The sequence below is a fragment of the Pelophylax lessonae genome, assembly GCF_965119305.1.
Source record: "Pelophylax lessonae genome assembly, chromosome: 3".
NCBI lineage: Eukaryota > Metazoa > Chordata > Amphibia > Anura > Ranidae > Pelophylax > Pelophylax lessonae.
Window position 1 is genome coordinate 316,203,160 of NC_138770.1, and position 12,338 is coordinate 316,215,497.

General features: G+C 47.8%; 1 protein-coding gene across 1 annotated transcript in view; it reads left to right on the forward strand.

Moving 5' to 3' along the window:
• The first annotated feature begins 5,552 nt into the window (after positions 1-5,552).
• The window catches only part of CCDC150 (coiled-coil domain containing 150), a 99,360-nt gene continuing 92,574 nt past the window's right edge, over positions 5,553-12,338 (forward strand). The window contains exon 1 of the mRNA XM_082252048.1: positions 5,553-5,729. The gene's annotated coding sequence lies outside the window, so the exon portion shown is untranslated. The remainder of the gene's footprint in view (positions 5,730-12,338) is intronic.

Below are 12,338 nucleotides of genomic sequence, written 5' to 3' on the forward strand. Positions count from 1 at the left end.
GACATATACTTTGCATCTTCATAATGGAAATTCACAGACAGAAGTAAAAATCACGGATTTTACAAACTATCTCTGAATTTACTGATAGCTGGCAACCCTGGTCCTTGGACATGTGCCTGTCAGTTTGATGGACGTAGTGGCAGGTGGGCACTGAAGATTTTGTTTGCTTTTAAAGTGGTAGTGATTTTTCCCTACAGGTAAGCCTATAAGGTAAAATTAGATATTCACATTAGATGCAGCCAGTGACGTCAACATCATATTGTGCCGGACCTTCAGTTCACTGTGTTGGACCCGTGCGCATGCGTGGTGGTGACGTCATCGTGGCTCCGGCCACTTACACAGCCCGGAAGGAAGACTGGGGGAAGATGGAAGCCTTGTCAGCAGTGACAGCACGGCGCTGGAGGGCTTCATTCTAAGGTAAGTCTTTCATAATGTGCTAGTATGTGCTGCATACTAGCACATTCTGCAGTTATCTTACAGGGGATTTTTTTTTTTTTATTGCAGTGGTTTACAACTGCTTTAATATTTGATTTTGGAATGAATTGACTTTACCAAATAAAAATCACACACTCATTAAAATGAAAAATTAATGAACATTTTTTGCAATGAAAAATTTCAAACTGAATTCTAGAATACCAGCTTGGAGAAAATGGGATTTTTGACTTACCATAAAATCCATTTCTCTGATGTTCATTGACGGACACAGCTCCTGATCTTCTTAACCATTAAGTTAAACTGCCCCTTATAAGAGTAGGACAGTGGACACTAGGCCGAAAAAAAGTCTGGCTACGCCTATGCGAAGTCCCAGGGGGTATACAGAGGGGTGGGTGCTGTGTCCATCAATGAACATCAGAGAAATGGATTTTACAAACCTGCACTACTAATGCCTGATGACAGAAGGCCCAGGAGGCACTGAGCACCCGAGTAGAGTGTGCCTTGAAAAGGAAAGGAAGAACCTGACCCTTGATGGAGAAGGCCTGTATCACCTTCTGTCTGATCCATCTGTAAATGGTCGCAGAGGAAGTGGACAATCCTTTCCGAGGCCCATCCATAAGCACAAATAGTAAGTCTGATTTCCTAAAAGACTCCGTAGCTACCAGGTACACCCTAAATGCCCAGGCCAAATCCAAGGCATATAAAGCAATTCCCTTGGGATGCCACACAATGTCTTCATTCAAATGAAAATTAGAGACAACCTGAGGAAGGAATGACAGACAGAGCAAAGAACCACCTCATCACTGTGAACCACCAGGTAAGGTGAACAACAAGGTAACGTCGCCAATTCTGACACTGCGCTCAGAGGGCCGTTGAAAGAAGCCCGCTAAGGCTGACACCTGACCCTTGACAGACTTCAAGGCCAGTTTCTGCTCAACCCCCCCCCCCCCGTTGAAGGAAGGTCAAGATCCGAGCCACCGAAAAAAGAGCGAGGATGAACCCCATTAGACTCATACCACAAAATGTACGTCTTCCACGTATGATGGTAGATCTTTCTAGAAGTAGATTTCCTAGCTTTTAATAGCGTTGGAATCATCAACATTCAACAGCCAAGCCGTCAAAGCAAGAGACTGTAAAGCAGGATGGAAGATTGGTATTTGGGACAGCAGATCCTCCCTGAGAGGAAGCTTCCAAGGAACATCGGTGACCAACCACACCAGACTGGCGTACCAAGCCCAGCGAGGCCAGTCCGAGGCCACTAAGATTACCGGAATCCCTTCTGCCTCGATCCTGCATAGAAGTCTTGGCAGAAGCTTGAGAAGATGGAAGACGTAAATCAGACAATACTGACCCCACGGGGCCACCAGCGCATCTGTGGCAGTCGCCAGAGGATCCCATGACCGAGCCACACTCCTCTGCACCTTTCTTTTGAGCCAGGACACCAACAGATCCACCTCGGGGATGCCCTACCGAAGACACAACTGATGAAACACCTCCGGATGAAGGGACCACTCCCTTTGATCAAACGCCTGCCGACTGAGGTAATCTGCTTGCCAGTTTTCTACCCCGGGAATGTGTACGGTGGAGAGGGCTCGAATGAACCGTTCTGCCCACCTTAGAATGCCGGCTACCTCCAGAGCCACCAGAACACTTCTTGTGCCCCCCTGGTGATTGACATAAGCCACGGCCATGGCATTGTCTGATTGAATGTGAACTAGACATCCTTGAAGACGATCCATCCAATGTTGCAGGCACAGTCCGATCGTTTTGAGTTCCAAGACATTGATCGGTAGTCAGAACTCTTCCAGTGTCCAGACCCCCTGAGCAGTCATTTTGCCAAGGATGCCTCCCCGTCTGGACAGGCTGGCATCTATGGTAAACAATACAAGGGGAGGAAGGATTTGCCCAGCCGAAGCGCCAGAGAACAAAGCCACCATATCAGGGACTCCTTCGTTCCCCTGTCGGATCTGATTGTCCAGAGACTGCGGATTCTTGTCCCATTTGGCCAGAATCTCCCTTGCAGGGACCTCGTATGGAATTGGGCAAACAGAACCACCTCGAAGGTAGACACCATCAGGCCCAGTACCCGCGTACAAGCCTGGAGAGATTACCATCTGCTGGACAGCAGGAGACGAATTACAGCTTGCAGATTTTGGCATTTGTCCAGAGGAATGAGCACTCTGGCTAAGGCCAAGTCCAGAGTCAGACCCAGATAGTCCAGCTTTGTGGACGGAAACAGAGTAGACTTCTGAAAATTTAGAATCCAGCCAAACACCCTCAAGCTCGTATGGTGATTTCCAGGTTTTCCACCAGAGCAGTTGGAGACTCTGCTCGCAGAAGGAGGTCATCCAAGTAGTCCACTACCACGATCCCCCATTGGCGTAACAATGCTAGCATAGGGGCCCAACCTTTTTGTGAAGACCCGAGGCGCAGAAGCAAGACCAAAGGGTAACGTCACAAACTGATAATGCTCTTCTCCCACGGCAAAGCAGAGGAAGTGCTGGAGACCGACACATATTGGAATGTGAAGGTAAGCACCCTTGATGTCGATGGAGGCAAGAAAAATCCCCCTGATGAAGGGAAGCCACTACCGTGTGAATAGACTCCATTCTGAACTTCTGTACCCGCACAAAGCAGTTCAGCGCCTTGAGGTCCAGAATTGGACGCACCTTGTCTTCCTTCCTGGGGACTGTAAGCAGGTTTGAGTAAAACCCCTGAAAACATTCCGAAGTCGGAACCGGGACCATCACCCTTTAAAGTAAAAGGTCTTGCACCGCCCCAAAAAGAGCCTGTAAGCGGACCGGGGACAGTCGCACAGTGGAAGGAAGAACCTTACCAGAGGGTAAGAACGAAACTCGATCTTGTAACCTGACTGAAAGACCTTGTGGACCCACTTAACTTATACCAGGGGAGTCCACGAGTCCGGGAACCATCAAAGATGTCCCCCACCCCAGATATGGTTGAGGGCGCACCTTCATGCTGAATTGGCCTTGTCCACGGGTCTGGAGAAGCCCGCTCTTGACTTGCCAGACCAAGTTCGCTTGGATCCTCCAGATGAGGCCCCGAAGGGCTCCGATCCCTTGTCAGTCGACCCTGAGGGACGAAAAAACTTCTTATGAGCCAAGGAGGGCCAACATCTATGACAAGGGTCCTTGCCCTTAGTAGCCTCCAGAAGAAAGGTACTCTTCCCCCCTGTGAGAACTTTAATGATGTCATTCAGGGTAGCACCAAACAGGCAATCTTCTTGGAAGGGTAGATCAGTTAAGGCCTTTTTAGAAGTTTGGTCCACAGACCAGCATTTGAGCCAAAAGACACACCAAAGGACCACTGCCAAATCAGAGAGCCAAGCCACTAGGGGAGCCGCATCCAAAGAGACATCACATATAAACTGTAGCCCCTGGACCAGCTGGTCTGCCACCTCAGCAAAGGCAGGGGGGAGCTACTCCCCCTCCAGGTCACGGCGCAAAAGCCTAGACCATTCGGTCAGAGTCTGCGACACCAGGGCAATCGTGAATATCGGCCTCAGTGCCGAACCAACCAGGGTGTACATATTGCGGGCCACAGCCTTTGCCTTCCTGTCAGCCGGGTCCTTAAAGATCGGGGACTCTTCAACCGGAATCATGGTTGCCTTGTTTAATCTGGAAACCGGAGGGTCCACCACCAGTGGAACAGTCCACTTCTTAAGAAGGGACTCCTCATAGTGGTATCGCCTAGCTAAATCGCTTAGGGACCCCAAGGGGACACTTTTGTTGTCCCCACTATTTAGTGACAATTCTGTGAAAATAGGAGGGGAAAGGGAACACTTTTTCCGCTCTGGATGGATTGCGAATGCCAAAGGGAACCTGTGCCTCCTCCGCAGCTTCAGCTGCGTCCTCCATCTTTAAGGTCTCACACACAGCTACAATCAGTGTCTACCAGCGCCTTTTAATATGCGGTTGCAGAAGTGGAGGAATCTTCCTCACTATATGAGGATTCAGGGCACGTGGTTGCAGACCCAGCAGGGTGACCCACGTCCCCGGGGCTGAATCAGATTCAGGATCTGATGAGAAAGATGAGGCAGTGGAAGGCAGGGGGTGCTTTTTGCCAGCCCGTTGCACAAAAGCCACAAGAGGGACTCCACAAAAAAGTGTAAAACAGTGCTACGGGACAACCCCAAACAAAATTGCCCCTGCCCCCACCTATAACTGGCCTTCATAGCAAAGGGCACATGGAAGGGCAATGCATGTGAGACAAAAACAGAAAGAATTCCCAGCTCAATTCACCAACCAGTTTGCTGACCAACTGAATTAACCTGTCTAACAGTATGCGTTAGAAACATGGGTTGGGCTACCTCCAGGCTCACCTGCCCCCTATCTATCCATTAGAGTGCATGTGATTCCACTGAGGAGACTCTGATAAATTTACAGTTAGGACTAGTAATACAAGGTGCAGTGAAGTGGCCATGCAGCTAACTAAACCGCTGTTTTTAACACATACAGTTAATTCGGTTGGACAGCAAACTGGTTTGTGAATTGAGCTGGGAATTCTTCCTGTTCTTGTCTCACATGCGTTGCCCTTCCAAAAGAAAAGCATTTCAGGACCAGAGATCCCAGCAAGGAACTAGGTCCTTACTCCTAACTAGGCAGAAAACACTGAGTACCTATAGGTGAGTGTGGGTGTATGGTGTATACCTCATTGGAATGCCCACAGGCGTAGCCAGATTATTTTTCAGCCTAGTGTCCTACTCCTGTAGGGGGCAGTATAACACAATGGTTAAGAAGATCAGGAGTGGTGTCCCTCAATGAATGAAAGCGAAAAGGGGTGTTTAGTATCACTCTCAGCTCAGTGCAGGCATTCACATCTTCGCTACCTGTCCCTGACTGGTACATCAGTTGGGCACAAGCACCCACACTTTATAAAGCGATTCTATAGGGTGTCTACAAGCCTCTAATCTTCCCCAGATTGTGTGCTTTCCTGGATTGCCAGGCCTTCACCAGCCTCCTCTGTCTCTAACGTCCCTTCATCCCAGTGCCCCCTGGTGGCCTCGCGTTTGCATTGCATCGTGTGTAGGTCTTATATGTCCGCTCACTCCACACGTTCCATGGAAGTCACGTGATCTGTGGCAGGCAGTACCTCCTCTCGCTGTGCCCAGTATTGTGTTGGAGCATGCGGACTACAAAGAGTGAGCAGCGGGCGGTTTGAAGGGAGAAGCTGGAGCCTATCTCCATGGTAACAGCGCAGTGTATCGTGAGGGAGAATGGTGGAGAGGAGCTGAGGAAGAACAGTGCAGTGACCGGCGTTCACACGTGTGGTAGGTTAAGGTATGACCTGTACATGACAACATGGCTCCTGATTGTAGCTGGTATACACCCCAGGGTGATATTTATGTACCTTCATTATATGGTGACTAGAGCTCACTTATTAGAAAGTTAAAAAGGAACTCTCTCATCTTTCCGATGGCTCGTTCTTGCCCCCCCCCCCCAAAAAAGTGCTTCTTACAGGGTGTTTGACAGGCGGTGAGGAGACAACCCCTGGAATTTATAAGGACTGATGCCGACAGATTTCCCAAAATGTCCCAAATGTCCCGCGTGCGTTCTAAGAGTGGTGCAGCATGTGCCAAATTCATTGTCTAGAACTTGTATTTGAATCTGGCACATGCTGCACCACTCTTAGAACGCACTTTTAGAACGCGTGCAAGACCCTTTTAGAACGCATGCTGGGCTATTGTTAGAACCTATGCTGCGCCATATTTAGTACGCATGCTGCGCCATTGTTAGAACACATGCTGCACCACTCTTAGAACGCGTGCAAGACCCTTTTAGAACGCATGCTGCGCCATTGTTAGAATACATGCAGCGCCACATTTAGAACGCATGCTGTGCCATTGTTAGAATACATGCAGCGCCACATTTAGAACGCATGCTTTGCCATTGCTAGAATACATGCAGCGCCACATTTAGAACGCATGCTGTGCCATTGTTAGAATACATGCAGCGCCACATTTAGAACGCATGCTGCGCCATTGTTAGAACACATGCTGCATCACTCTTAGAACGCACTTTTAGAATGCGTGCAAGACCCTTTTAGAACGCATGCTGTGCCATTGTTAGAACACATGCTGCACCACTCTTAGAACGCACTTTTAGAACGTGTGCAAGACCCTTTTAGAACGCATGCTGCGCCATTGTTAGAACCCATGCTGCGCCACATTTAGAACACATGCTGCGCCATTGTTAGAATACATTCTGCACCACGCTTAGAACGCATGCAAGACCCATTTAGAACGCATGCTGCGCCACATTTAGAACGCATGCTGCACCATTGTTAGAATCTATGCTGCTCCACATTTAGAACGCATGCTGCGCCATTGTTAGAATACAATCTGCGCCATATTTAGAACGCATGCTGCGCCATTGTTAGAACCTATGAGGCACCACATTTAGAATGCATGCTGTGCCATTGTTAGAACCTATGCTGCACCACATTTAGAACGCATGCTGTGCCATCGCTAGAACCTGTGCTGCACCACATTTAGAACGCATGCTGTGCCATTGTTAGAACCTATGCTGCACCACATTTAGAACGCATGCTGTGCCATTGTTAGGACCTATGCTGCACCACATTTAGAACGCATGCTGTGCCATCGTTAGAACCTATGCTGCACCACATTTAGAACGCATGCTGTGCCATTGCTAGAACCTATGCTGCACCACATTTAGAACGCATGCTGTGCCATCGTTAGAACCTATGCTGCACCACATTTAGAACGCATGCTGTGCCATTGTTAGAACCTATGCTGCACCACATTTAGAACGCATGCTGTGCCATTGTTAGGACCTATGCTGCACCACATTTAGAACGCATGCTGTGCCATCGTTAGAACCTATGCTGCACCACATTTAGAACGCATGCTGCACCATTATTAGAACCTATGCTGCACCCCTGTTAGAACCTATGCTGCGCCACATTTAGAACGCATGCTGCGCCACATTTAGAAAGCATGCTGCGCCATTGTTAGAACACATGCTGCACCACTCTTAGAACGCACTTTTAGAAGGCGTGCAAGACCCTTTTAGAACGCATGCTGCGCCATTGTTAGAACCCATGCTGCGCCACTTTTAGAATGCATGCTGCACCATTTTCAGAACCCATGCTGCGGCTCTTTTAGAATGCATGTTTCGCCATTGTTAAAATGCATGCTGCACCTCTTTTACAACTCATGGTGCACCACTTTTAGAACGCATGCTGCACCATTGTTGGAACCCATGCTGCGCCATTGTTAGAACGCATGCTGCACCATTTTTACAACTCATGCTGCGCCACTTTTAGAACTCACAGCTCCCCATTGAAACGAAAAGAAAATTCATCAAAAATGTACTGCAGTTGTGTTTTTGGTGCATTTTTCGAGTCACATGTCCATGTTTCACAGGTGCATGCTGGTAGTCAGCAGCCAGAAAATACATTGTTAGCATTTTTTTTCAACAGAGCAGCGTGAAAGCAGTCTAACAAGAACAATTAAAGAGATTGTAAAGTCTCAGACTGGGTTCACAAATTTTTGCAAATTGAATGCAGGTTTTCCTGCATCCAATTCGCATGCCAGGAGATTGTAACCATCTCTCTATGGAGCCGGTTCACATATCAACGGAGTGGCTCCGGTCGGTGTGTCTTCTGGTCTGTTTCAGGTCCAAATTCAGCCAAAAATTCGGACTGAAATTGGACCTGAAATGGTGAACAGGGACGCACGGGACCCCAGCTGTGAGCCGCTCCCTGCGGCAGTGTGACACCAGCCTCACGTTTTTCACCTTAACCACTTTACGTCTGCTCACAGTAATACTACTGCGGCAGAGTGGCTCGTTATCGTCTGACGACGTAGTATTAACGTCGTCAGACACTCCCCCTTCTGGGCGGCGCTTGCGCGCCGCCGGGGGCTCGCTCCCGCTGTTTTCATTCACAGCGGGAGTCGGGCCAGGGGAGAAGCAGCGCCGATCGCCGCTGCTCTGCCCCGATCGCCGGGGATCTAGTGTGGAGATCCGCCCGCCTGTGTAAACACAAGCGGACGGATCTCCATAGTGACAGGGAGTGACAGATCGGACTGTTCAGCATAGCTGGACATCCGATCTGTCCATGACTCACTCAGTCACCTCCCCCCCTACACGTCAGTAAGCACCAGGCATACATTAACCCCTCCCTCTCCAATAAAATTAACCCCTTCCCTGCCAGTGTCATTTTTACAGTAACAGTGCATATATATAGCACTGATTACTGCAGTAATGTCACTGGTACCCCCAAAAGTGTCAAAAATGTCAGTCAAGGGTCCGATCTGTCCGCCGCAATGTCGCAGTCCCACAAAAAAAATCGCAGATCGCCGCCATTACGCGTTAAAAAAAAAAACACCAAAAATGACAGAAATCTTTCCCTTTGTTAGTAAACTCAATAACTTTTGCGCAAACCAATCAAAATACGCTTATTGCGATTTTTTTTTACCAAACATAGGTAGCAGAAAACAAATTGGCCAAAAATTTTTTAAAAAATTGGTTTTTACATCTTTTTTGGGGGGAATTTCATATAAAAAAATGTTAAAAATATTGTTATTTTTTTCAAAATAAACGCTCTTTTTTTGTTTATAGCGCAAAAAGTAAAAATCGCATAGGTGATCAAATACCACCAAAAAAAGCTCTGTTTGTGGGGAAAAATTTCGTTTGGGTACGGCGTCGCACGACCGCGCAATTGTCAGTTGAAGTCGCACAGCGCCGAATCGCAAAAAGTGGCCTGGACGGAAGACAGCAAAATCCTCCGTTGGTAAAGTGGTTAATCTATTCTTTGCATTAAGGTGAAAAACCTTCTGTGCTGCAGCTGCCCACAGAGCCCCCCCTTTTACTTACCTGAGCCCATCCATTCCAGCGATGTTCACAAGCCCAGTGGCTCCAGCCGCTGTCTCTGTCCTCATTGGATAGATTGATGGCAGCAGGAGCCATTGGCTCCCGCTACTTTCAATCAAATCCAGTGACACATCAGCGGGGGGGGGGGGCCGAGTTCCGCTCTCTGTGTCAATGGACGCAGCAGTGGGACTTGGAAGCGTGCCTGCATGGGTGACCCCTTTGAAAGTGGCTCTCCGTGAAGGCACCCGATGAGTGGGAGGAGCGCTGGCAGGCGTCCCAGAAGGAGGTTCGGGGCTGCTCTGTGCAAAATCCTTGCATAGAGCAGGTAAGACCCCGTTCACACTGGGGCGACCTGTCAGGCGACCTGGTCGCCTGACAGGTCGCAGTAGGTCGCCTGCCATAGAGAAGCTGTGGACCCGTTCTAATAGGAGTGACACAAGTCGCTCCGACTTAGAAAAAGGGTCCGGAGCTTCTTTGGGGCGACCTGGAGCGAACTGCATTGACTTCAATGTTATGAAGTCCATGCCGGCCTCTCCGAGGTCGCGGTGCGAGCTGCGCGCCGCGACCTGAGAGGTTGCCCCAGCAAGTCGGATCGCCCCAGTGTGAACGGGGTCTCAGTATAACATGTTTGTTATTTTTATTAAAAAAATAAGAATCTTTACAATCAGAAAAGTGGCGCAGCAGCTTTTTCGAATTTCTCCCAATACGTTGCCTCCTCACCACCTTTTTTATGCCTGCGATCCTGAATCCCGGGCATGCTTGAGATTCCTGTCACTTTCAATGGCACTTTCAAAGGCACCCCAATTTTCTCCTGAGAAATCGCAGTAAAATCGTGTAAACAGAATTGCAGGACGCCTCTCGCTCAAATGAAGTTCACCATTGAAAACAGGGATCGTAAGTGCGTCCCGCGTTTTGCGGCGATTCAGGATCGCTGACAAAATCACGGCAGTTACCCCCGAGATCATGAACGCCATGGTGTGAACAGAGCCTCATGGTTCAATGAAACAGCAACGGGTGGCTGACATTAAACTGCAATGGGTTAGTGTGCTGCTGCAGTAAGCAAGCAGTTAGGGCTGTTTTTGTACCAACTTTATTGAAGTGCACAAAATTGACACTTCATTCATATATTTGTATAGCAGCGAGGTATGCTGCACTGTTGTATGATGATTTGCAATTCTGTCTTTGGCGCTGCGATAAAATGCAGCATGTCTGTATTTTGTCCCAGCTCACTGCAGCACACCTCCTGGCACTTGTTTTCTGAGTGTCCTAGCAGTGACTGGTGTTCTTCTAGTGCAGAAAACACCGGTCACTGCACTTTATGTAAATGACGTCTAAAAAAGCTAAACCACTGTAGTCGCATGAAGGGTGGTTGAGTGTAGCCCTATACACTTTCATGGGTCATATATGGTGGCAAAATGGGCCATACTGTTTATTTTTTGCTGCTGCATGTGTACAGCCCTGAGTGGCGGTGTGCCGTTTTTATGTGGGTGGTCAGGGGTGGTAAAGCCACATCTCAACCACCTGATTTTACTGCCTCCTTGCTTCTCGAATGGCCTGTGTCAAGGGGTGGCTGTTTGCTCCAAGCTGCTTTCTTTTCACACAAGTATATGGGAATGCAAAACGTGCTTGAAGCAGATCAGAAGGTCAACTGCAGGTCAAATCTACCTATCATAGTTCAGTCACACCAGCCTGCATGAAAAGGCCTCATCCATCGGGTGTACATAGGCATTAAAAATTCTGTGTTTTCCTGTGGCTGGGGAGGCACTTCTTTGTTAAGGGAAAATATGCCTTTAAGCCAAGGGTGGGCAATTAATTTTCCCAAGGGGCCACATAAGAAACTGGGACTGTTGTGGAGGGCCGAACTTGCTCTAAGCAGTTCCCACCCAGGCCAGTTCTGACATTTCCCTCCTACATCTAAAAATCTGTATTTTTTTTTGCTAGAAAACTACTTCGTACCCCCAAACATTATATATATATATATTTTTAGCAGTCATCCGTTGCAGATTTTTATGTCACATGATATTTGGGCAGCAATTTTTCAATTACTATTTATTTGGGAAAAAATACACTTTCATGAATTTTAATGCAAAAAAAAATATATATAACCATTTTTTCGTAAAATGTAAAATATGATGTTACTCTGAGTAAATAGATACCTAACATGTCACGCTTTAAAATTGCGCACGCTCGTGGAATGGCGCCAAATTATGGTATTTAAAAATCTCCATGGGTGACGCTTTGAAAATTTTTACAGGTTACAAAGGAGGTCTAGAGCTAGAATTATTGCTCTATAATGGTTATGGCGAAACCTGTGTGGTGCGAATACCATTTACGTATGCGGTTGCGACCTACGTATGCTTTTGCTTCTAGGTGCGAGCACAAGGGGACAAGGGTGCTTCAATAAAAAAAAAATTTTCTCATAATTTATTTTTATTGTAAAAATCCCTTTAATTTTGTCCCTTTCATTTTTGTTTTTTGATCACCCTTATTCCTATCACAAGAGATGTAAACATCCCTTGTAGACCCCAGATAACTCTTCTACCCTGGAAAGCATGAGATACAAAAAAAAAAACTATCGATCTCTGCTTTCCAGGGGTAAAAATTGGCAGTGTTTACATCTGCCATAGCCGAAAGTTACATCATGACATCGCTTTCGGCCTCCCAGGATGATAGAGCTGGCTGAGGACCATCTGGTCCCCGGCTAGCTCCGTGGTGACCCGGCGCCGCTGGCAGATCGGATCCTGGACTCTCTGACCACACAAGAGCCCAAGGAGGCGCCGGTGGGCAGCAGGAGGATGGCACTAGGATGGCTTTCAGGGAATCGCTGGCTGAAAAGAAGGATATTTGGATGATGCCTGTAGCTGCGGGAATCATCCAGATATCTCCACATCAATTCCAGGGTGACATATGTAGTCATGTGGCAGGAAGTGATTAATTTTGGACCTGGGACCAAAGTACATATAGTACATATGTGGGACATATGTGGGACCAAAAGTACATATAGACAAGAAAAACATATAGAAAACAAACACCTGGTACTTGGAA